The 23,698-nt window shown below is 49.6% G+C and overlaps 6 non-coding genes across 6 annotated transcripts; 5 read left to right on the top strand and 1 right to left on the bottom strand.

Moving 5' to 3' along the window:
- Positions 1–885: 885 nt before the first annotated feature.
- On the bottom strand, positions 886–979 carry TRNAI-UAU. The gene is made up of 2 exons: positions 942–979; positions 886–921 (listed from the first exon to the last, which is right to left on the bottom strand). It is a non-coding gene; the product is annotated as a tRNA-Ile (tRNA).
- Positions 980–9,251: 8,272 nt separating this feature from the next.
- TRNAR-ACG lies at positions 9,252–9,324 on the top strand. Its single transcript has one exon. It is a non-coding gene; the product is annotated as a tRNA-Arg (tRNA).
- Positions 9,325–14,524: 5,200 nt separating this feature from the next.
- TRNAV-AAC lies at positions 14,525–14,597 on the top strand. Its single transcript has one exon. It is a non-coding gene; the product is annotated as a tRNA-Val (tRNA).
- A 388-nt stretch (positions 14,598–14,985) lies between these two features.
- Positions 14,986–15,058, top strand: TRNAA-AGC. Its single transcript has one exon. It is a non-coding gene; the product is annotated as a tRNA-Ala (tRNA).
- A 3,030-nt stretch (positions 15,059–18,088) lies between these two features.
- Positions 18,089–18,161, top strand: TRNAM-CAU. Its single transcript has one exon. It is a non-coding gene; the product is annotated as a tRNA-Met (tRNA).
- Positions 18,162–21,805: 3,644 nt separating this feature from the next.
- On the top strand, positions 21,806–21,878 carry TRNAV-AAC. The gene has a single exon. It is a non-coding gene; the product is annotated as a tRNA-Val (tRNA).
- Positions 21,879–23,698: the final 1,820 nt, after the last annotated feature.

The following is a 23,698-nucleotide window of genomic DNA, read 5'->3' on the forward strand; positions in this document are numbered from 1 at the left end:
GATGCTGGTTTTCCTGACTCTGTTAGAAGTTTGGCTGAATCCTGCCTCCGAAAAATTGCTGCATCTTCCTCAGGCTTCACGAAAAGTAGTTTTTTTGGTGTGTGTTTTGGGGGCTAGGGGGGACCCAGTTCATACATACTGTGAACAGACTGGTAGTTGACAGAGGTAGAAGGGTGCAAAATGGGTTAAGGGAGTCAAAATCACTCCCTGTTTCCTGCCTACGTCAGGCACAACAACATTGTCACCGCGACGTTGTTCTACAGATTTCTGGTTTCGGGGTCTCTTTATCGCTCCTCTTTTCCCAGGCCCAGACAGTTGGGTCAGCTGAGGATGCCCGGTGCTGTTTCTCCGTTGACCAAAACTGCTATATCGTCCCTGGTTGTTGGTTCATCGGGGTGGGTTTAAGGGGCGGGGGGAGGATACTAAAGGTGGTGCCTCCTTCAGAAACCAGTATTTCATTGTTGCCCCCAAGCTGGAACGTCAATCAGGCTGGGACCTCTTGCAATTTCTCACTTCTGAGTTCCCTCTCATGGAGTTCAATGCTGCACTGCAGGGAAGTTACTTAGCACTTTCTAAGTGTGTGCCAGGGGCTCCCCGAGCTACCATCCCCATTAGAGCAAAGTGGGAAGGCGGGGTGTCAGGAGATGTTCATGGGAGAACGCTTGCAGGACCGGAGGAGGAGGGGGGAAGCGAACTCACCGCAGCAAGACAGGATTCAGTGTGTAAATGCTCAACATTGTTCAGTTTCAAACGCGCCACGGAAAACGGTGAGGATAGAAGAAATTCAAACACATCAAAGATGGTAGACTATGGTCCGGAAGGACCCGGGAAAGCAAAGGGGAAAGGGTCTCCTCTCGAGGGATGCAGCCTCTGGTGGGAAAACGATGCTCCAGGTGAGGCTCGAACTCACAACCTCGGCATCACCCGCACACATACTGCTCTATAAGTACCGCGCGCTAACCGGTTGCGCCACTGGAGCACCTGCTCCTCACTTCCGGTCACTCGCTACACGGCCTACGCACAAACGTCCAGCGGCTGCGCTGGGGGCACGGCCCGGGCGCCTCGAGCGCACCCAGGCGGCTGGGCCCGGCCGCCACCCCGATGGGGTCCTGACGGCGCGGGGGGCGCTCCGCGCGCGGAGACGGCGGCGGCCACTTCCAAGACGACCGGGACAGACAGGTGAGGCGCCCCCAGGACACCGCTCCTCGCGCGGCCTCGGGGGGTGGGGGGCACGCACGGGAGCCGCTCCCCGCCTCGCTGTCGCCCTCTGCGCGCGCACCGGCTGGAGGCGGCCGGGGGTTCGCGGCTGTGTGCTGCCGCCGAGGACCGGCGCTCCGGCGGGCGGGCAGGGCGCGCGCAGCTCCTCGCCGCGGGCGTGTCCCCCTGCGACGCGACAGCGGGGACGACGAGGGAAAAGGACAGGCGCAGGCCCGGGCCTGGGTCTCTGGCGTTCGCGGTGGCTGCCCGCTACGTTAAACCCGGTTTTTGAAAAAGACCTCGTACGCAGCAGAGTTTGGAGATGGGGGGCGGGCTGTCCGCAGGGACGTGCGCGAGTGTGGACGCGGAGCGTGGGGTCTTTCGTGTGGGTGCGCGACGCGGAAGGGGGCCTGTGTCGAGTTCGCCGGCATTTCTATCCCACGCACTTTTTCTTTCTTCTCTTTAAAAAAAAAGTTCCCATTTTTCATGGCTAGGTGCCTGGGAGCTGTCAACACAAACAAAAACTGCGCTGTTCGATAGAAAAATGTGGAGCGTTGTGAAAGGTGCTGAGCGTGTGAAGTCCCCCGGGGGAAGAAGAGCCCCCGGGTCTTCCTGCAGCTCCTCTGCGGTGTTTGCTCTTAAGGCCGGTGCCTTCCCACTCCGAAAGGAATACCCGAACAGGCTGAGCTGCAACACCGCGGATAAGCGAGATCGGCGCACCGGAGGAAGAGGGTCCTGATTGTTTGCCGATCACATGGACCCTGAGGAACTCCTGAGCTTTTCTCAGCGGGAAACGTGCGGGGGCCCGCCTCGCGCCGTCTCTCCTTCCTCAGCGGACGCGCGGGGTCGCCGTGGGCCGGGGGTGCCCGCCCGCAGGGGCAGGGCCGGCGGCGTTTCTCGCCCGACGCCGCCCTGACCGAGGAGGTGAGCGTGGGGAACGGCCGCGGCGCCCGTAACGCACGACTGGTTCCGCGTACTGCCTTCCCGGACGTAGTCCTGTGTTCTCGCCCAGGGCGCTTCTGTCTCCACAGGCGCGCAGTCCTCCTGCCTCTTCAGCGTGAGAGGTTAGAACTAAGGGCAGGAGCCATGACCCTGGAGGCCCGTGGGTGCCAAGGAAAACAGGCATTGCCGGGCGGAGACCTGCGGGGAATGATACGGTTTTTATTCTTTTTTTTTTTTTTTTAAGATTTATGTATTTATTTGAGAAAGAGAGAGGGCATGAGTGGGAGGGGCAGAGAGAGAGAGAAAGTCAAGCAAGAGTGCCCCTCATTTTTTTAAGTCATCTCTAGACCCAATATGAGGCTCGAACTCATGACCCGGAGATCAAGAGCCACATGCTCCACGGACTGAGTCAGCTAGTTGCCCCTGGGAAATGATATGGGTTTTTATTTGTTTTTGTTTGTTTTTTAAACAGGGGCAGCAGGGTAGGATTTCAACTTTTTGTTGGAAAGCAGAGTTCACATGCTTATGATGTCACTGAATGTTCCTATCAGTGGGGACACAAGAAAGGACCACAAGGTTCTACACTTGAAGAGAAGGTTAGGATGACCTCGGTGTAAAAAGGTGCTGTAGAAAACAGAGGGCAATCAAAAAATAAACGCAGAAACAGATTAAAAGAAGAAGTAAGAGAAAAGGTAAACTGGGATCCTTAGCATAGGAGAAGGGGGGAAAGGGGCTATGATTTCCGGGAAGTGACCATGCCAGGGAATCCTCAGCATCAGAAACAACTTTACTTCTCTTGACATCACGAAGGCATGCATTTGGCATATGCCATTTTCCCCCTTTCTGTTAACAATTATTTGCTGAGATCCTCCCGCATGTGAAGCGTGGGGCCAAGTGTGAAATGGGGGGGGGGGTTATGTCAGGGCCACTGTCCTCCAGGGACTTCCAGGCCAGCTGCTGAGACAGGGCACCCAGACACCCAGGAAAAGCATAGGAACACTGCAAGGCTGTGGGTGGTCGTGTGGGGTTCCACCAAGGGGAGGACCCCAGTCCCTGCTGGCCGGGGTCACGGGATCAGTGTAGGGCCGGAGAGGCTTGGGTTAGGGGAAGAGGAGGAGGGGAAGCTGTTCTAGCTGAGTATGAGAAAATCCAAGGAGGTTGGACGCCTACAGGTCTTTCGGAAGGGGGAGAAACCCCAAAGGAACTCAGAAAATCAAATGCATTTACCTTCCCCTCACTTCTTTTCCAGTCAGCCCCCGTTTGTGTGAAGGGTGGGGTGGTCAGACCGTAGCGCATTCTCATCCCCGTGGACACTTGAACCGGCTTGGCCCTGCCCTGGGTAGAGAGAGATGCCGGGCAGCACCCAGCTCCTGCTCAGGGCTGTCTCCTCCGTGTGCAGTGGCGAGGTCACAGGCAGGAGTCCTTCATCAAAATCAAGTCAGTTCTGGCCTCGAAAGGGAGGCCCGCACCAACCCTGTTCCTCCCAGGAATGCTCAGCCTCTCCTTCTGCCCCGTAGCTCCCAGCAGGAACAGGGGCTCATCTCAGAATGGGGGTGGGGGTGCGGGGTCAGGACTCTAGGGGCACCAGCCCAGCTAGAATCACTATTCTAGAAACACTATTCTAGAATCACCTTCTAGATCTTTTTGCAGCTTCCTCTCCCTCCATCCCTCTGCTTCCCACCAGCCCCCACTGGTTCCCATTGTGAAGTTCCTGCACTGCTTCCTTAGTTTTCTGGGGATTCAGACCCCGGAAGGAAGGGGACCTAGAGGGTCAAATTTTCATGATCAGCACTCTTCTTGTCTCCTTCTTCCTGAACTTTATACTCCCGGCCTTCCCTCGATCCCTTCCTAATACCTGGAAACAGTACTTCGTCCTCACGATCACCTTCTTCATAGGTAAGGGACGGGAGGAAGAGGATCCCCTCGGCCATCCTGGCTCTGGGATGGGGTGGTGTTCCACTGGGCAGAGCCTCTTAGAAACTAGTCAGGGACTACTAAGGAAAAAGAGAGTCCAATGAAAATGAAAGGAGAGAAACAGTTGGGGAGCTAACATGACAATTTAAGTCTTGGGACTTGACCCTACGGCCATGGACTAAGCCGGCGGCACCTTGGGGCCCTTTTTCCTGACAGGTGTCTGTGTGTTCCTGGCGTTGCTGCTACGCGGTCTGTGTATTTTGAGAGAAACTAGCTCAACAAGGAAGCGAAAATCGCCTTTCCCTATCCCTCTTTCATCCTCTCAGCGCCAGGCTGGTTTTATCTGGTGACTGTTCTAGGGGCTTCGGAGTTCTTGGGGTAGGTCCTGAATCCAGACCCTATCTGTGGGCTTCCACACTTTCCCTTGAGCACTGTTCGTTCTAGGCATGGATTCTGTGCAATGGTATCTCATTGGCTCATCGCACCTGCTTCTACTCTATAACGTTAGAATTTTGCCTTCATAGAGTGCATAGAATCCATTTCTCCAGAACATTCTGTAAGAACCATGTCTTGGAGGTGAGCGAGAACTCTCATAAGATAGAGTATAGTAGGACGCAGGGTGGGTGGAGGAAAGGAATGGGAGGGACAGACCAGTCTGCACTTTGGGTCCCTACACCACACTCCCATTGGTCAAACCTGTTTCTAAAAATTTAGAATTGTTCAATTTCTTAACATCCAGCAAGTATCATAGTCACTTCACCCTCAACAGGGTCATTCTCTCCTCAGGAATTCTCTGCTTCGTCAGCTCCCAGCACTGTTGGCTTTGGTGAGTATTACAGCAACCAGTCCAAGTGGAACCCAAGCAAATACCAGTGGCCAATGGGAGCCCAGTGACAGTGGTAGAGGAAACTGGGTAAAGATGGCTAGCCTGACCTCAGTGGTGGTGAGAAGGCTAACTTTAATAGAAACATCGTGCCCAGCCTGTAATTCAACACCTCACAGCTACACACACGCTCCTGTTTAATTACTGCGTAAGACTCGAAAGAGTTGGCCTGCTGCTAATCCTTGTTCAGGTATGGGTCAGGATTCCAGGAGTTTAGGTTTCCATAAGAGAGAGGACACACTTGGGGTGTGGGGAGGGATGAGTGTGCTTTGGCTCTTGGGGACTTGAAATGAAAACCTTCTCCTCACCTTGAAGTTTCCCTAGTTCCAGCCACCCTCTCACTGACATTCTGGTCTCCTGGAAGTAATTCCCTAAAAGTAACCACAGCTCTTTCTCCATCTGTGAGTCCTGAGCTTTGATAAAAATTCTCAGCCCTCTGGAAATTTCAATGAATGGAATCTTTTCACTGTTTTATTATTCAGGACTCTTTGTTGCAGGGAATAGAACCTTATCCAAATTACCATAAACGATGACAAAAGGCTGAATTTATTGGAAAGATGCAGGGGTAGCTCATGGACTCAAAGAAAGTTCTGGTAGGATCAGGGCTACACAAAAGACTTTGGGGACTAGAACCTGGAGCTCATTTCCTTTGGGATAACTTTTTTTTTTAAGTATTCAGTGAATGTTAATGGAATTTCCTGATCCATAAATATAAGCATTATCCTAAATTCTCCTTGCTCATTGCTTTCAAAAAACCACCAAGACCTATCCTTTCCACCTCAAGCAGACCTCTGTCCCCTTTCTGATCCTCGTCACACTCCATGGCCAGAGCAGTCCTTGTCATTTCTGCCCAGATTGTGAGGTCTTCAAGTGCGGCTTCTCCCCCGCAGCAGTCTGGCTCTGGTGGTGCCTGGTTCAGTCTTCCCAAGACGCAGAACTGAGAATGTTCTCCGTAAGGACCTGCTTTGCAGGTTCCCAGGGGGCTCAGTTAGTTAAGCAGCTGCTTTGGGCTCACATACTAATCCCAGCTCCCTGGGATTGAGTCCTGCATCAAGCCCCTTGCTTGGTGGGGCGTCTCCTGCTCCCTGTGCTTGTGCTCTCTGACAATTAAATAAAGAAAATTAAAAAAATACATTTTGCCTTCTTCTTGCCCTCAGGATAAATTCCTTATCTTGATATTTAAAGTTATTTACAAGTTGGCACCGACCTATCTTTCAAAATGTTTTAATTTTTTATTATACTGCATATCATACATGGAAAAGAAGTATTAAAATGTATAAGAAAGGCACCACCAAATCTAGAAATCTTCAGAATATCTGAAGCCCCTAGCGTACCCCTCAAGCTGCCCGTTTCCTTTCTCGATGCCAGTTCAACATGGAACTGCTTTCCTCAAGTATCCTTCTGCAACTTTTCATTTTGCGCAGCCTGAACCTCTGGCCCCGTATTTCCCTCCTTGCGAGGCCAGGTTTGTTCCTCCTTCGAGACTGTGCCCCACTGCGATCCGCTCGGGGAGAGCCTCCCCTGACTTCCTCGCTTCACTGCCACTCTGCTAGCACATTTTCTTCTTAATTTCTGGGGTAGCACTTCTCCCGTTTGATTTTAATTACGAGTTTAGATTGGTCTCTCTGACTAGAGTTCTGTCCTTGAGAATGAGGAGGAAGCTTATTCCGGGAATCCTTAGGGGTTCACATTTTGCTTGGCCGATGAATATGCAGTAAATGCCTTTTGAGTTATTGAGATGACATCGGAGAAGGCAGGGACGGACGTGGACGTGCATCAGTGACGACGACGTTTTACTGACAGTCGGTACCCGCCAGATCTTTACGTAACTGTTCTGTTACTTAATCTCCCAACAAACCTGCAACGTGACGATCGTCCTCATGTTGCAGATAAGGGAATGCGGTGACAGAAAACTTAATTTGTCCAAATTTCACATAGCTCAAAAAGGGCAGAGTCATGATTTTAACCTGGGTCTCTTGCTCTGCCTGCTCTTTCTTTCCACATCAAGTTTCTTCTCGTGAACAATGATAAGTATAGAGAGTAAAATTAAGACAGGAATTGCTAAACCGCATTATGCTGGAGATGAGCGGACCATGATAACGAAACAAATTAAAAACACCGACAGCTATAAAGACGCTACAAGAATAAGTGTGGGAACCACCCGGAGAGCTAAATTTTATAGACAATGCAGGTGGCATAAATCACTGATTTCTGGAATTAATCATCTAAGACCCTTGCTCAGCCCGGAGAAGCAGATGGGGGCCTCGGTTTCCGGTTGAGTGCCACGCTCCGCTCTGTGCTGTGCACCTTGGCCCTGGACACCTCAGATCTAGAAACTGCAGGGTCGTTTTACGGTGCGGTTATAAAGATCTGTGATGTGTGGCATTACTAATAGCCACCATTATACAATTTCAATGTCAGAGTCCATATGTAATCATGTACAATTAATGTCATATGCGATTCATGTACTCGCACCAAATGCAGTACTGAACACAAACTTAGGTCAAATTCCTTCTTTGAGACTCCGGAAGGATCTGGAAATCTCATGTAGGTTAATGTAAGCTCCTGTGTCTCAAAAATGCTTGAGAAATACTTATTTCATTTGATTTCGGGTATGGGGCTGGAGCAGAGTGTAGCAGCTAATACGGCTTGGCTAAGCCACTGGCAGTCCTCACACCACTGCCCCCAGGCCTCCTTTCCAACAGAAACCTATTTTTATTCACATAACCTTGTCTATTCTTCCTTGGCTTTGGAGGAGATGGACCCCACTCTCAGCTCCAAACAAAGAATTATGATTGACCTAATCAATCACAGGGGTCCTACTCTGGGAAATAATTGGATTAGGACAGTGTGTGATGCAAACCCAGCCAGTGTGGGGGGCGATCCACTGGGAGCATTTGGAGTTGTCCTCAACAAAAGATACCAGAAAGAGGCCTGTCAAGCTTTTGTTTTCTTCTGGACTTTAAGATTGTGAGAGTTTGAGGACCTGCAGGGAAAGCAGCTGGTGTGAGATCCATAGGTTGAGAAGGACAGAGTGCAAAGAATTGTTTAAAATGTGGGTCCGGATGACGTCATGGAGACACTGAATTAAGCGGGCTTCCCTACCCTCTGGACTTGTTATGTGTGACAATAAACCCACTTTGTGTAAGCCACTCAGTGTTGCGGTTTCCATTGTTGTGGATCTATTGCTGGAAGTTTCCCGTTACTGGGGGGGGCGGGTGTTTAGGGGTAGATCTCGTAGAAGTTCTGTAATAAGTTTTGTATAAGCTTTATGTTCTAAATCCCCCTGATCACTGGCATTAGGGAAAACTCAAAACCAGCCACTTACATGGTATGAAAAATGTCAGGCTGGCTTGGGTTCGGTTCACTAAGCTTTCTCGTCCATCTCATCAGACTAGACCTCGCAGCCACTCGCTCCCACCCAGCCCTACTGCCTGCCACCAGCTTTAGGCTTCGTGGACACACCCAGCCCCTGCTCCTGAGCCCAGAAACTGCTACTCGAGCTTCCAGGCTGTATTCAGGAAACTAGAACAACACTGCTGGACAGAGTCCTCAGCTGCTCTTCCGTGTAGACATCAGTGTTAGAACAGCACGGAGTCGCAGACGTGGAATGCCTACACCGCAAGCTGGGCCTTTCTCCTGATGCTCACAGGCACTCGTCTCCACTCCGCACGCACGCAGACTTGTAGTGGAAAATTAGTCACTGCTGACCCTGAGGGCGCTGCCCTCGAGGGACACACCGTGCAGTGGGGAAGACCGCTGAGCGGACGGCAGCTCACAGCGCCGGCCACGGTTGATGGGTGCGCTCTGCCCCACGACTACGGGACACGGTTGATGGGTGCTCTCTGCCCCGAGGACTACGGGACACGGGTGATGGGTGCGCTCTGCCCCGAGGACTACGGGACACGGGTGATGGGTGCGCTCTGCCCCAGGACTAGGCGAAGGAAAACCCCAGCTGGGCAAGAATTAGTCCCGTTAGGTTTGCAAGAGTGTTTCCTCACTCCATCTGTTCACACCGGCCCCTGATTCCCGGTTCCCATCCGTTCTCCAACAGCTAAGCCGTAAAAACGCCATCATCGGGCGCTGGCGGGTCCTTCGCCGTGAAGTCAGTGACGTGAGGTTGGCGGGACAGTGAACAAAGGAGTCTTCAAGATCGACCACAAATGTGTACGTGGTCTCAGCTGGGAAACTGGAGAGCAGAAAAACCAGAAAGGGGCCGAGTGCACATAAGCCACGTCCGACACTGGGGGGTGTAAAACTGCAAGCACCTCGGAAAGACTAATTAATGACGCTTTAGAAGAGGCCGTCGCCAGCAGGGCCAGTGGTGCAATGGATAACGCGTCTGACTACGGATCAGAAGATTCCAGGTTCGACTCCTGGCTGGCTCGCTGTGCCCCTTGTTTTGGGGGGAAACGGGGGTGGTATGCTGTGTTACAGACCAAATACCCTAATGCAGCTGTTTTATTATAGGAGGGCCTCTTAAAAGTTGCGTTATGACTTGTTCCATCACCACACCCTTGAGAAGGACTGAGGGAAGATGAGGGGGGTTGGGAAAGGCAGACAAAGGAGTAAAACAAGAATCTGGCACAAATCGACTAACGTTATCTTCTAGACCCGCCCATTTTGCATGAAAAAGTCTCCTGTTGGAGAATGCTGGCCTCTCTGTTAACGCTCTTGAGAATTAACAGCAGCCTCAGAGAATCCTGCTTCATCTCCTCCAGGGCTCGGCTGTCCACGTCCACACGGCAACAGCCCGCCGCGATCCCATAACCGACGGAGCAGCTGCTGAAGGACGAGGGCAGAGCGCGCGGGGATCACGGATCAGCGGGAAAACTTCCCGCAGGAAGAAGCAGCTGGTAGGCGATGAGCCATCACACAGCGACAGGGACAACCTGGATCGCGTATGTACCAAGGGACCAGGGGTACGGGGCTGGGCTCGGCTGGGAGGGGGCGGCGAGCGCTCGTCCCCACCGGGCGCCACAGACGCACACGCAAGCGGGCCCGCTGACAGAGGAAGGGCAGAGAATAGATGCTGCCCCGTAGAAGCTGGGAGTTTTCTATTCTAGTTGGAGACCGACGCTGGAAGAGCGCGGGAGGAGGCCACGCATCAGAATGCCAGCCCCTGATTCCCGGTTCCCACCCGTTCTGAGAGAGAGAGAGAGAGAGAATGCCAGCATCAGAAAAGAGGAAAGAAGGGTCTGGGGTCAGCGGCTGCTTCCATCCTGGCTGTGCTGTGGCCCTTGTAGGATAATGTAACCCAAACTTTGCCTTTAAAAGTTGGGAAGAGGAGATACATTCCTGGAGTCAAAACTCAGGTGCCACCAACACCCCTGAGCTCGTGCCCCGCCAGTGCCAACCACTATTAATGGCACTGGTGTGTCCCCTGCAGAAGAAAAGTATTTAGGGATTTGCACCGGCACTGCCTTCCTACTTCAAACTCGTTGGTACCAGACCTCCCGTTGTACTTGGGCTTCACTCCGCTTTGGAAATTCCTAACCAGGTCATGGCTATCTCGACTACCCGGATCACTACCAAGGTCATGGGTGTTAGCAGCGTGCTGCAGCCAATAGAACTTTAAGAAAACTAACACCGTAATCAGATCTCTCAAGCAGTTCCCTGAACGGTGAATAGTAATCCACGTTCTAGAGTGACTCCACCCTCCCTTCAAATTCATTAGGAGCCTAGAAGACTTTATTACCTTCTTTTTATTTTTAGCCTAAAACTTCAGTCACCATGAAACTCTGCAGTAGGAAAGTTCAAATGTCATCTGCCTAGTGTGATGACCCCAGTTTACAATGCAACCTACCCTGTTACCCTATAGCCTGACCTACTCCCTGCTTTATTAGTCTTCACGGTACCTGGATGACCTCGGAGGCTGACAAGCTCTTCTCCTTCCCTCTGGCAGACTGTCAAGCTGACCAACACAAACAAACATGCAGCTTCTGCCCCTTTGCTCCGGATTCTCGCCCGGTTCCCAGTCTGCACTCCACCTCTTTTTCCAAAAGGGTTGCATTTTCATTGTCCTGAAATGTGCCTCAACTTCTGACCGCAGTCCCAAACCTGCTGTTTGTAAAAGGACTGTGGGAGTGTATGTTATCTTAACCTCTCTGTTGATTGGAGTCATTTTGTTCTCGAAGCAGATAAGTCTATTGATGTTTTATACACAGAAAAATAAACTCACTTTGAACCCCTACGTTGGGATCTTCAGACGAGAAGAGGAAAGTTCCCCCCATCGCCCTGCTGGACGGAGTTGTTGCATCCAATTTTAGAACTGAGCCCTAATTCCCCTTCCATGTGCCACGCTGCCGTAGGGAACGCCGTCTCTCCACGTCCGGACCCGTGGCTCCTCAGCACCTCCCCGTATAATTATGAGATCAGATTTCGAAAGGGTTTCTCACCCAAGGGCCAGGGGCCAGTGCCACCTAGCAGCTATCCCTGCATCCCAGGAGGCACGGTGACTCCCCACCCCCAGTGCCTAGGAGCACGCAGTAGGCCCGCTGGTGAGGATTCGTGGAGTGAACGACAGTGTCTAACTGCAACAGAGTGACTGTGAGGGTTCTCTGCCTGGACCACCGGGATGCGTTCTGACCCTCCTCCTGGCCTTCGCACCCGGCCCTTAGCTCCGGCCCCTGGTGGAGTGGTGTGGAGATGCGAATTCAGTCACAGTCCGGACTAAATTCATTTACCAGCCAACTTAGCTAAAGACACTGTCCAAATACTTTATCCTGGCATCCAAAGCCATTCATGAAGAGGGCTGGCCTGTCCAAGAGCTTCACTCCTGGAATTTCATCCCGTGCAGACTCTAGAAAAAGTAAGTCACTCTTAATTGACCTTCAAACCCTGTTCTTTTATTTTTCTGAGACTTTGCAAATTCCCTTGGGTAAAGCAGCTGAAGGGCCTCTCATCCTTAAAATGGAATTGTGGGGGCACCTGGGTGGTACAGTTGGTTAAGTGACTGACTCTTGGTTGCAGCTCAGGTTGTGATCTCATGGTGGTGAGATCGAGCCTCGTGTCAGGCTCCCGGCTCAGTGTGGGGTCTGCTTGAGATTCTCTCTCCCTCTCTGCCTCTCCTGCTCGTGCTCTCTCAAAGAAATAAATCTTAAAAAAAAATATAGTTGTGAGCACTGCCTTGAGTGGAGGTGGAAAGAGAAAGAGAGCAATAAATTGAGAAAACTCAGATTTTCTGTCCCCTTGTTGTCTGATTTGAGAGCCAGTGCCCAGAAAGAAGCACAGCAGGTTTTCTCTACACGTTTCTTCTGAATGGAACAAAACCGAGCTTCCAGTCAAAGCCTCAGATTCAGTTTCGGGGCAGAGGGAGTGAAAGCAGAAGATTCCAGACTGCCATAGGCAGATTCCCACAGATGGGCTACAGTCACAGCCAGAGTCCTAACCACGGTATGATCAGGCAGGCCGCTAAGAAAAGCCGGTTCCTTCTACTTCTTACAAATTAATCATGGCAATTGCCTTCCCATCGAATCAGTAAGAGCTCCAAAAAGCATACCGTATGCTTGCAAAGCAGAAATGAGTATTCACAACCGTCATGGGCGGAGTAATCTTGCTTCCTTCCAGCTGTGCCCATTTCCCTTGTCCATTCCAGAAAACCAAGGGCCTCACAGCTTCCATGTTGCCGGAGTTTAAGAAAGGTTTCTCCTTGAATTTATCCTATGGAAGAACACAACACAGAGGAAAGCTTGTCCCCTCTGTGTCACTAAGGTCATAAGAGGCAATAGCTGAGAACAGCATCATCCTAACTCTAGACACTGAGAGGATCGAGACTGGCAACCTGCCAAGAAGCTTCTCCTCTAGACGAAATATGGAAAATTAAACAATAACTTAATATCCTTCCCAAGAAAGAATTTTATAAAGAAAATGAAAAGAAAATGAAAAGAATTTTATAAAGAAAATGAAAAGAGAGCCAATTGATTGCTCTAGAGAGGTCAGGGAAAGGCTCTCCACGGCAGTGACACTAGAGTAATGGCCTCAGTGATGGAAAACAGTCCACTTTGTCCAGTCTGGAGCAAGAGTGGAAGGAAGAATTGAAAGGCAGGGGGCTCCACGGGCAGCAGGAAGACAGCTCCTCAGCACAGCCGAAGACGAGATTTCTCTCTTCCTCGCTTCTCCAGACTGGACATCATAGTCCCAAAGCAGGCTTGGGTCTCTAAGATCCACTCGGTTCCCAGAAGGCCCTCGCCAGAACCTCATGCTGGCCTCGTGGTGTCTCTAAGGCCTAGGCTCAAGGTGAAGAGGAAAAGCTGTTCGTGCACCAGGCGCTGCAGGGACCGTCCCACTGCTCGCTCAGCCCACTATGGGTCATGACCTCAACGTCCTCACAAGCCTTGCTCAAACTCGCACTAGAGTCTGTCAGTTGGTGGGGAAGGCATTATTGTCTCACAGCATTTCCGGCTGGGCATTCACAGGGCCATTGGGTCAATCTGCAGCTCAGTGGGTCCCTAGAGAAAAATCTGTCTTGGGGCACAGGTGTGGCCTTGGAAAAGGTCCTCATTGGTCCCGTTTATAATGCAGTAGGCGATCTGGAGGAATTTGTTCTGGGTGTCATTAAAAAGTGGGCACACTACAGCAATGGTGAGGCCCAGGCGGAGCGTGATCCCCCCCGTCCCTGATCTGCCTGCGGTGGGGGCGGTGGGTCCCTCGGAACCTGGTAAGTGTCAGAACCTTCGGTTCCTTCGCTCTCAGATTTTATGTAATCTCTCCGTGCCGCCCCGTGCAGAGGCCTCGGGTCCACACATTCTCAGCTGGATCTCACGTCTCCGGGTGTCAGGCTTTCCCCTTTCTGATTTCCCAGGCTAAAGCTTCGCGTAAATCTCAATCTCCAGGAGCCGAGAGCCCCTCCTGCCGCCGCTGAAACCGGCTCCTCTCGGTCTGGAGAACGCGGAATGGGGGTCCGCGCTGACCCCTGGAACGGAGGCGCGGAGCCCCCAGACAAAAATGCCCCTCCCGGTCCGGCTGGGACCGCCTTCTCTCTCGCCGGGATCCCTGTCCTACGCGGGTTCCGTCCCCTCGGCTCTTCCCGCCTTCCTCCACCTCTTACAGCCCGTCGCTTACGGTGGGAGCGAAGTCACTGCCTCCCCCGTCCCATATGCGCCCATAAAGAAAAAACAAACAGCTCCAAGGTCCGTTATTATCCAGATTTAAACTTGCGGTCCCGGGGAAAGCCCCGCGGCTGCGCTCGGGTCGTGGAGAGCGCGCCGGCCGCCCGGGACAGGAGGGCGCAGAAACGGGCGCCGGGCGGGCTGGCGCGCCGCGGCCTCTCCGGCCAAGCGCGTGCGCTCTGCGGCCCCGCTCCCGCCGCCCGGCGCGCTCCGAGCCCCTTCGTTTTTAATTCAAGTAGTTCAACAGCCTCCCCCCGCCCCCCGGCCATTCCGACAACCGCGCGGGCTCGCTTCCCCCGGTGCTCGCGCCTCGTCTCTACCCGCACGCTCAGTTTGGTTCCTCCGCTCGGATGCAGCCGTGCTTCCCGGCGCCCTTCGGCGAGAGCCCTTCGTGGGTCCTGCTGTGACTGCCGCTCGGCCCACTTCCCCGGCGGTGAACACGTAGCTCCGAAGTAAGAAAAAGTGGTGCGGACACGGAGTTTCCGTAGTGTAGTGGTTATCACGCTCGCCTAACACGCGAGAGGTCCCCGGTTCGAAACCGGGCGGAAACAGCGTTCTTTTGCCTCCATGGCCCAGCGCGGTCCCCACCGCCGGCTCCCGGAGGCCGCAGCGGCGCGGAGCCGGCATCCGCATCCCGGGAACGCCAGGCAGCCCGACGCCGCCCTGCGCGCTCCTCTCCCACGGGCAGCGGGACGTTTTGGCGGCGCCGGATCTTTCTCTTGGCGACTTTCTCCCCCTTCACTTCCGCAGAGGAACGGGTGACCGCCGCGCCCTTGCCCGGGGCCGTCTGGAGAGGCCGCGCTCGGCGTCAAATGCTGTTCTGCGTTAACGGCCCCGGCTTTCCCCGCGTTCTTGGCCGCCGGAAACGCTGAACAATGAAGCGGAGACCCGCGCATCTACTCCTGGAGGGAAAATTGGGAGAAAACACAGAGCGCGATCGGGGAATTAGTTCAGGTGGTAGAGCGCTCGCTTAGCATGCGAGAGGTGGTGGGATCGATACCCACATTCTCCAGATTTTGTCGGCCCTCGGGGTGGCAACCTCAAACCCTCTAACACCTTCAAGAAAATCAGAAAAGTGCCGGGCGTTTTTCAACACAGTAGGGCTTCGGCCGTTTCTTTGGATTTTGACCTACAGGCATGGACGAGGCAGGGCTAGTGACGGCCCTACAAAACGCAGGTATGTGGACTGCCGGTTTATAATACGTCCTGTTTCTTCCGAGGAGATGCGATTCCGAAAGGACCAGGCAGGCCCCCTTGCTGTTGTTCTCCGTGTGTCGCCTGCAGCTTGGCCCTAAATTCAAACAGTCCGGGAAAGTGCAAAACACATAAATCAGATTCAAGAAGTTCTGCCAGAGGAAACGAAAAGGTGTTGTGTGTTTATGGATTTATCAGAAATCATAGAAGCTAGAAAGAAATGGAACAGTATTTTTTTAATGCTGAAAGAAAATAATTGTCAATCTGAAATTTTATCTGTAGCACAAATATCCTTCAGACATAAGGGTGAAATAAATACATTCTCACTTGAAAGCACGCTTAGAAAATTCATTGGTAGCAGAAGAGCTTTTAAAAAAAGATTTTAGACTCAAGAGAATTGATAGGAAATTTGGAACATCAGAAGCGAAGGAACAGCAGAATAGGAAATATCTGGGTAGATACAATAGACTATTATTCTCTGGAGTTCTTTAAAGGTTTTCTTTACTATTTTTTTAAGTAAGGTCTTGAAGACTGACAGCAAAAATTATAACACATCGTCTAAATGTACTATAGACAACACAAAGGGCTTAGAATAAAGGGATCTAAGTGGTGATAAGGTTTCTATATTTGACTTGAATGGTACAACCCTCATTCTAAAACAGACTGTAAAATGTTAAATATGTATATGATAATACATATACCAATTACTATTAGTAACCTGGACTAATCTCTAAATAACGATACCAAGAGATATAGTGAAAAAAAAAGAAATTAATATAGAATATTAAATATGTTTTAAAAAACCAAAATGAAGTAGGAAGACAGAAATAGAAAAATGAAAAACAGAGGGAACAGATCATAAACAAAATAAAAATAATACATTTATATACAAACATACTCATGATAACGTTAAATGTAACCAGTATAAACATGTCTACATACTGGAGATAGTCAGACTATATTAAAAATAAAACATGATCCAAATATGTGCTGACTATAAGAAACTCACCTCAAATATAATGGCTTAGGTAGAGTAAAAGTAAGAGAATGGGGAAAATTAAACCACAAAGGGAAAAAAAAAAGTGGATTGCACATGTTTGTATCAGACAAAGTAGATTTTAAAGCAAAGAAATTTTCCACATAGAAAGAGAGAAGTCATACAATTATTTGGTGTCTATTCGCCAAATAGATGGAACTATCTTAAATGTGCACGCATCTGGCCACAGATCTCCAAAACTCAACCAAAAGTTGATAAACCTAAAAAAAAAATTAAAGTAAAAATTCCACAATTATAGTTGCAGATGTTAACATGTCTATCTATTGGGGGCGCCTGGGTGGCTCAGTCGGTTAAGCGTCTGCCTTCCTCCTGGGATCCAGCCCCACGCTGGGCTCCCTGCTCAGCGGGGAGCTGGTCTCTCCCTCTCCATCTGCCTCTCCCCCACCTCATATGCAATCTCTCAAATAAATAAATAAAACTTAATAAAATCCACTTCTCTCTATTAATTGATAAAATTAGTAGATAACAAATCAGCAAATATGTTGAAGAACTAAACACAACCATCCACCAATTGACCTTACAGAGCAAAACTACACCACAGGTAAGAGACGACCAAAGATGGAGAGAAAAGTAAGAGCATATCAAAATTAAAAAATCAAGAATGCCACTGTGCAAGAGAGTGATGTTACTAAAATTAATATTTTAGAATGAGTTATTTATCCATAAATGCCCGGGAGACAAAGCAGTGAACCTGGGAATGGATCATTTCTTGTCCATTTTTATCCTCCCATCTCTTGAGGTCTGGAGTCATCAGATTCCTTCTGAAACACCCGAGCCTAGTACAGTGCCTGGCAAAGAACAGCTCTCCAGCGAACATGTGCCAAACGAACGGAAACGAAGTAATAGAGTAAAAGAATTGCACAAAAACAATGCACAGTAATTATCAAGTCACTGGATGTGAGATTTGAAAGAGGACAATGAGTCAATATTGACTTGGAAGTCTGAGCCCAAAAGGCCATCGCACGGAAGGTTGAAAGTTAGATATTTGTGTATCAATGAATGAGCTACTGCGGAGAAGAGAGACGTCTTGAGTTGGAAGAGAGCAAGAGCTTTCATTTTGGAATCTAAAAATCTGTTTTCTCGGGTCAGGTTTTGCCACTTAGCAGCTCTGGAACCGTAGGAGCAATACTTAATGTATCTGAACCTCCATTATATCTGGGAAGTGCAGATTTTGATAAATAGTTTTGTTGCCAAAATCCAGTTGGACCGTATGAGATAATCTCCATAAATCTCCCAGTATAATCAATGGTACATGACAAAGCGAACAGTGAGATTTCTATTAAGTTCAGCTTGTATGTTCTGTAGGGAGAATGTCTCCAGTCACGTAGATGTAAATAGAGATAAAACAGACTAAGATGGAGAAGTTTAGGCTGTGGAAAAATATGAGGATTATTTATTCGCTCATTCATTCATTGAGTCAGCCAATCAGTGAACCAGTATTAACTAAGTACCTCCCATGTTTATTTTCAACAAAGGAGACCAGGGAAGGTGCAAGATCACCTGAGATCTCTGAGGGCAGGATAAAACCACATCATTAGACCCCCAGAGTGGCAAAAGATAGGCATACCTGCCCCCATTCCCGCAGCCCAGGTGGACCTCCCCTTGGGTGAATCCCGGAAAGGCTTGAATTTCACTGATTGTGGGTGTGAAATCCTTCGGGTGCAGCACTGGCTCGTATGGAGTGATTTTCAAGTAGCATTGATTGTATTCCTTGAATGCTGGAGACTAATAAAGCAGCGGTGCTAGAAAAATAATACTTGATACTTTAAATAGGAAAAGGCCTGTAAGGCTGCCCTCTTAGCGCAGTGGGCAGCGCGTCAGTCTCATAATCTGAAGGTCCTGAGTTCGAGCCTCAGAGAGGGCAAGTGGGGTGTTTTTTTTGTTTTGTTTTCTTCTCACAGTCGGCGGGGCCTAAGGTTACTTTGGTTAAATACAGGAACAGAACGTAAAATGATCAACTACTGCCTGATAAGGAGTTTTGAAGACTGATGCAGTGTTTGCAGAGGACGGTTAAATCGGTTTTGTAGTTTGTTGGGCTTCCCAGTAGTTTCAGGAAAACGAAGGTGAAGAAATTTAGATTGTGCCAGAAACTGCAAGCGATGCTGTATTTTTGGTCTTCCTCTCTGTCTTATGGAAGATGCAAGGGAAATTTCTCTTCCCTCTTCTTGCTCTGAAGGTCGCCCAACCACAGTTAAGGGGTACAAGAAGTGTAAAATCATTTATTCTTTTAACCATTCAACATATATTTCTTGAGCACAGGTCTTATTAATGGAAGGTTCTGGGTGCGGTCATTAAAGAGTGAAAACACGGCAAACGTTCCCTCCTTCCTAGAGCCACAGCCCGGCTGGGAGGCTAAGGGAAACAGACAAGAAGCAAATGCGAAAAATGCATCGTAGAGTAGCGGTAGTGTTTACTGTGGGGTAATCATTAGCCAGTCGAGGGGGTCAGGAGTGTGGAGGTGGCTCCTTCAGCTTTCGGGAAAGAGTCAGGAGAGTTGTCACCGTGAAGACACTTTCTCCTTCCTTCTTGCTTGCTGAGATCCTTGTGCCCAAAGTTTTTCTAACACAGTCACTAGAGTAATTTTTACCTATCAAGGCAACAGGGGGTATGAGAGCTATTTGCACATACGCTGAGTGGGCTTAGTTGGATAAGTAATGCTACCCGATAAATCTGTACGTGCTTCTGCCTGTGGAAAATGGGAAGTGAAGGCTTCTCCCGGTAGGTGGGCAGCCCCTGGAACAGGGTCAGGAGCCGATGAGCAGACGTCAGCCGCTGCCGCGGTGGCCTTTTCCTGTGGAAGCGATGCTCATTAGAGGCCTGAGGAATGGATTTGCAGATTGAGGACAGAATCCTCCAGGCTTCTCTCCTCGGACAGAATCCTCCAGGCTTCTCTCCTCGGACAGAGCAGGCTTCCCCTCTAAGTTTTCCCAGAGTGTCCAGGTAAGGAAAGAGCCCCACATGGGCTGGAAAAATTGATTGTTCACTGGGAAGAGCAGGAAGCCCAGCTGTGGAAGGACATAACCTGAGCACTTCGCAGGGTCTCAGCACACACACGAGGCCTCGAGCTCAGGATGGTTAGGCAGCGAATCTGACTGGAATGTCCATGGTGGAGAGACATTCCACGGTTTGAAAGGCATATGCACCGGACGTGTTCTCTCTTGAGCTCAGGCAGGAAAGGAGGAAAAGAAACGTTAAGGTTTTCTTTCATGATGGAGAAAAGCCTTTTCCCATCACTTCTGACTCCAATCTTGAAATTTCTGACAGATAATTCGAATGAGAAGGGATTCTGACCCCTGGAGCATCAGCATTTTTGTTGTTGATCTTTCCTGCCCATTTTTAAATTTCTTTAAAATTAAATGCTGCGTAAAAGCCAGTTTCAGTGTTCTCTTAAAAATTCTTCCTCCTTCTCCTTCCCCGATCTTATCCTCGTTCCAGGATCCTAGGGTCTCCCTATGCCAATCTTATCTTTGTCTGGAAGTCAGGGAGAGGGATCAAGCCCTACCCAGTGACCTGGGCCACCCCGGGAGGGGATGACGGTACAGTCGAGGCCCAGAGGCGCTGCCCCACATTCTCCTCCTAGGCGGCCATAGTTCTGAGTCAGGTAACAATCACAACCCTGTTTTCATAGTGAGATACACAACCTCGGGGAGAGCCCTGTCATCTCAACTGGGTCCCGCATCCAGTTGGGACCTTTCATTTGCCTTCTGTCATTCAAGATAGTGAGATTGTTTCAGAGCTAGATGTTCTCATGGTGACACACCGCAGGTCTCTCTTTCCCCCCACACCCCCTGACAGAATTCCTAGTTTTTCACTCTGCTTTTGCCAAAGTCACGTTTGAGATGATCTGCCCTTAGTCAGGTCCCCTTCAACGGCAGTGAAGTAACCCTATGGTACCAGGTTAGACCCATACAATTAGTTAGGGCACATGCCTAGAAAGACCATAAGTCAAGAAGAGGGTTAGAGCGTGGCAATTGGGGCAAATGTTAGAGTGTCTTCTTTGCACTCAGAGCTGGTGGGAAAGGCACCTGTTTTCTCTGGTTATGACCCTTCATTCCTTCTTCATAGTCACCTGTGATCCCCAGAGCTTTTCTCCTGAACTCCAGGAAGTATTGGGCCTTTTTTTAAAAAAAATGGCAATTTATACCTTTCTGGTCCTTACCTTATTTTACACATGAGGCAGCTCAGGCTTAGCCTTTGTCACTGGGCTGTGGACAAAGGAGGAAAACCTGAGAAGAGCTGTGGAGAGGGTATGCATCGTCTGCAGGGCCGTGCTGGGCATTTCCAACTCAAGATTCACAGTTTTTGGCTAGTGGGAAGGTGGACCTCCTACTCCTGTTCTCTGGAGAGATCCTGGTGAGAAGAAGGCCTCTCCATGAATTTGTAAATGAGAATTATGGGGTCACTTAGCCTGGGGATGCAAAGAAGGCTGGTGAGGGTCACCTAGAGGGACAGGATGCATAAGAGAATTTGTCAGTCCGAGGTCTCTGAGTAGCACGGATCTGGAGGGGGTCACACAGACCCAGACTGTCAGAAAAAAAAAAAAAGAAGATTGTGAAAGTAGGGAAATTCTTAGAGAAAAGCCATGAAAGAAGACTAGAAGTAAGATCTTTAGGTAGTTCTTCCTTAAGGAGATTCCTTACCCATCTGCCAGGACCCATTCATTCTGTCATTCATATAACAGATACTAAATGAGTGGATTTATTCTTCCATTCATCAGACATGAATTCAAAATCTCTTCTGTATCTGCCCTCTGGTTCAAGACTTCTAAGCACCTTTGACTCCTTCCCCCTCAGATCTCTACACCCAGCATCTTGACAAATACTGTAAATCCTTCCCACACACCTCTCCAGAGTCTTTCTCTTTCTTCTCATTCATCTATCCCTTCATCCATTCTATGGTGTTCGTGGAGGATGTGCGCTATACCAGGCATCGAACAGGGCCCTGACGACACAGAAAGACTCCTGCTATTGATAATCTCAAGAGTTAACAGGATAAACTCCACCCCTTTCATAGCTCTGTAACTTCCTTTCTTTCTCTTCAACTCTAGTTTGAAAATTAAATTCCAAATTAAGAACCTTTCCTAAAATGTTACTTCGATTGTGTAAACCACTTGCCTGGAATTTTTCAAAGGTTCTTAAGCCTCTACAATCCTCTCTCCTCCTCTCCGTGTCTGTACACACACGCACACGCACACACACACGCACACGCACACACTGCTCCAACTGAACAGGTGTATTTCTTAAGACAAGAAATCCTACATACACCCTATGTTCATTCCTCATCCACACCCCTCTCTGTCCATTTTTTACTTCTTTACTCTGATTTGATTTCTCCTCTTATTTCCTGTAGCTCTGCCTGTTTGGTTTTTTGGGTTTGTTTGGTTTGGGGTATTTGTTTGGTTTTGTTTGTAATTTTTTTCTGCTCTCTCCCGGGGTGTGGATATGGAACCTCTCCATATGTGCCTTAGCAAGAATCGAACAGCGATCTCAGATTTCTCTCAGAAGGCGAGTTTCCGTAGTGTAGTGGTTATCACGCTCGCCTAACACGCGAGAGGTCCCCGGTTCGAAACCGGGCGGAAACAGCCAGTTTCTTTTGCCTTCGGGGAGAAATCACCGCCAACTTCTCTCCCAGGCAGCTCCAGCCGAAAGGAACGAGTCAAACTGCCCCTTTTGTTGTTGTGTTTTCATTTTTGTTTTGTCTTTAAGAAATAGAAAACCATCCTGAGCTAGCTGCGCCACCTTAAGGTTCCGGTGAGTCCTCCCCCGGGGACGTGTCCTCTTCGAGTCCTGCGGAGTCTGAATCGTGCAGCTGGAGGGGCGCTAGAATTTTCCCACGGCTGCTTCCGCCTCCTTCTCTGGCAGAGGCATAGGTACCCATCGCTTGCTGGCGGAGGTCATGTGGGAGAAGATACGCCCCGGTTTCATATTAAAGGCTTTGACATTCCCCGTATTTGGGGCTGCTCAGAATAGTGGACAAGGAAGTGAAGACGGGAAAGGTGGAAACCTGGCGAAAGGACCCAAGAGGACAGGGGAATTAGCTCAGGCGGTAGAGCGCTCGCTTAGCATGTGAGAGGTAGTGGGATCGACGCCCACATTCTCCAGCTTTTACCGTTTCCACTCAGATCTCCAGCTCACAACCCCGCATCTGCCAGCCTATTGAACGAATTGAGAAAGTATTAGACATTTTGAACACAATCATTTGGACGCTGCTTTTCCATGGGACCCCTGGGCAGGTTCAAGGCAAGCCCTCATTCGCTCTGCCTACGCTGGGTAAGCAGATCTATCTGTTTGTAATTTGTTTTCTGTTTCTTCAGAGGAGCTACGACCCCAAGGGACATACCCAGCCGCTCTCTTTCTCCATTTCTCCTGCAGCTTGGCCTTCCATGCGGCTCAGCCTTGAGAAGCACTGGGCAGAGCGGGGACACAAGGGGCCAACTTTCTTGTCAGCAGACTGAGACGGTGAGCCCCAGGGAAGCAGAACATATTGGGGAAGACACACGGAAAGCCAACACGTGAAGTTATTTATAAGTTCTCGAAGGCACTCTGGAGCAGTGAGCAAAAGTCTCTGAGCTTAAACAACACAGCGCAGACTTTGAGAACTGCTGTGGTAGCCCACTGCCCAAGTCTACACTGGCCGCAGAGCTGCACACACTCCAGAGACCTCCAAATCGCATCGTAAAGGCTTTGAACACGGAACGGACCTTGAAACCACAACTTAGAAGGCTGCTTGGGGCTGGGAACCTGAACACAAGGCAAAGCGCCTATAAAAATAAAACCGGCAGCATTCTCCCTAAGACTTAAGTGAGACACGAAGTCTTAATAACATATCAATGGCCAGGTTATAGTCCGAAACTAATCAGCAGATGAACAATCAAGAAAGTCCTAAATCACTGGAAGGAGAGAATCTACAGATACCAATTCTAGGATGACACAGATGTTAGAATCATCTGGCAAACACTTTAAAGCCGTGATGACTAAATGTCCAAGAATTCAGGGCGAGAATTCTTTGAAATGAATGGAATGTTAGAACATCTTAACAAATCATCTGAAGATGTAAATCCATTGAAATTTCAGAGCTGGAAAGTGTATTAACCAAACTTATGAACAAAAACACTGGATTTTCTCAGCAGCAGGAGATGACTGAGGAAAGTTCAGTGAATATGAAGATAGAACAATAGTAATGACCCAATCTAAACGACAGAGAGGAAAGTGTCTTTTAAAAGATGGACAGAGTCTCAGGGACAAATAGGAAAATAACAAAGAAATTCTATTGACATCATTGGAGGCCCAGAAGAGGAGAAAGAGATTCTTGAAAACAAGAAAATCGAATTCTTACTGGCTGAAAAATTCCCAAATTTGACAAAAGACAAATCGGATTCAAGAAGTTCGGCAAACCTCAAGC

This window comes from Ursus maritimus, unplaced genomic scaffold (assembly GCF_017311325.1).
Source record: "Ursus maritimus isolate PB19 unplaced genomic scaffold, ASM1731132v1 scaffold_30, whole genome shotgun sequence".
In the NCBI taxonomy this organism is placed as follows: domain Eukaryota; kingdom Metazoa; phylum Chordata; class Mammalia; order Carnivora; family Ursidae; genus Ursus; species Ursus maritimus.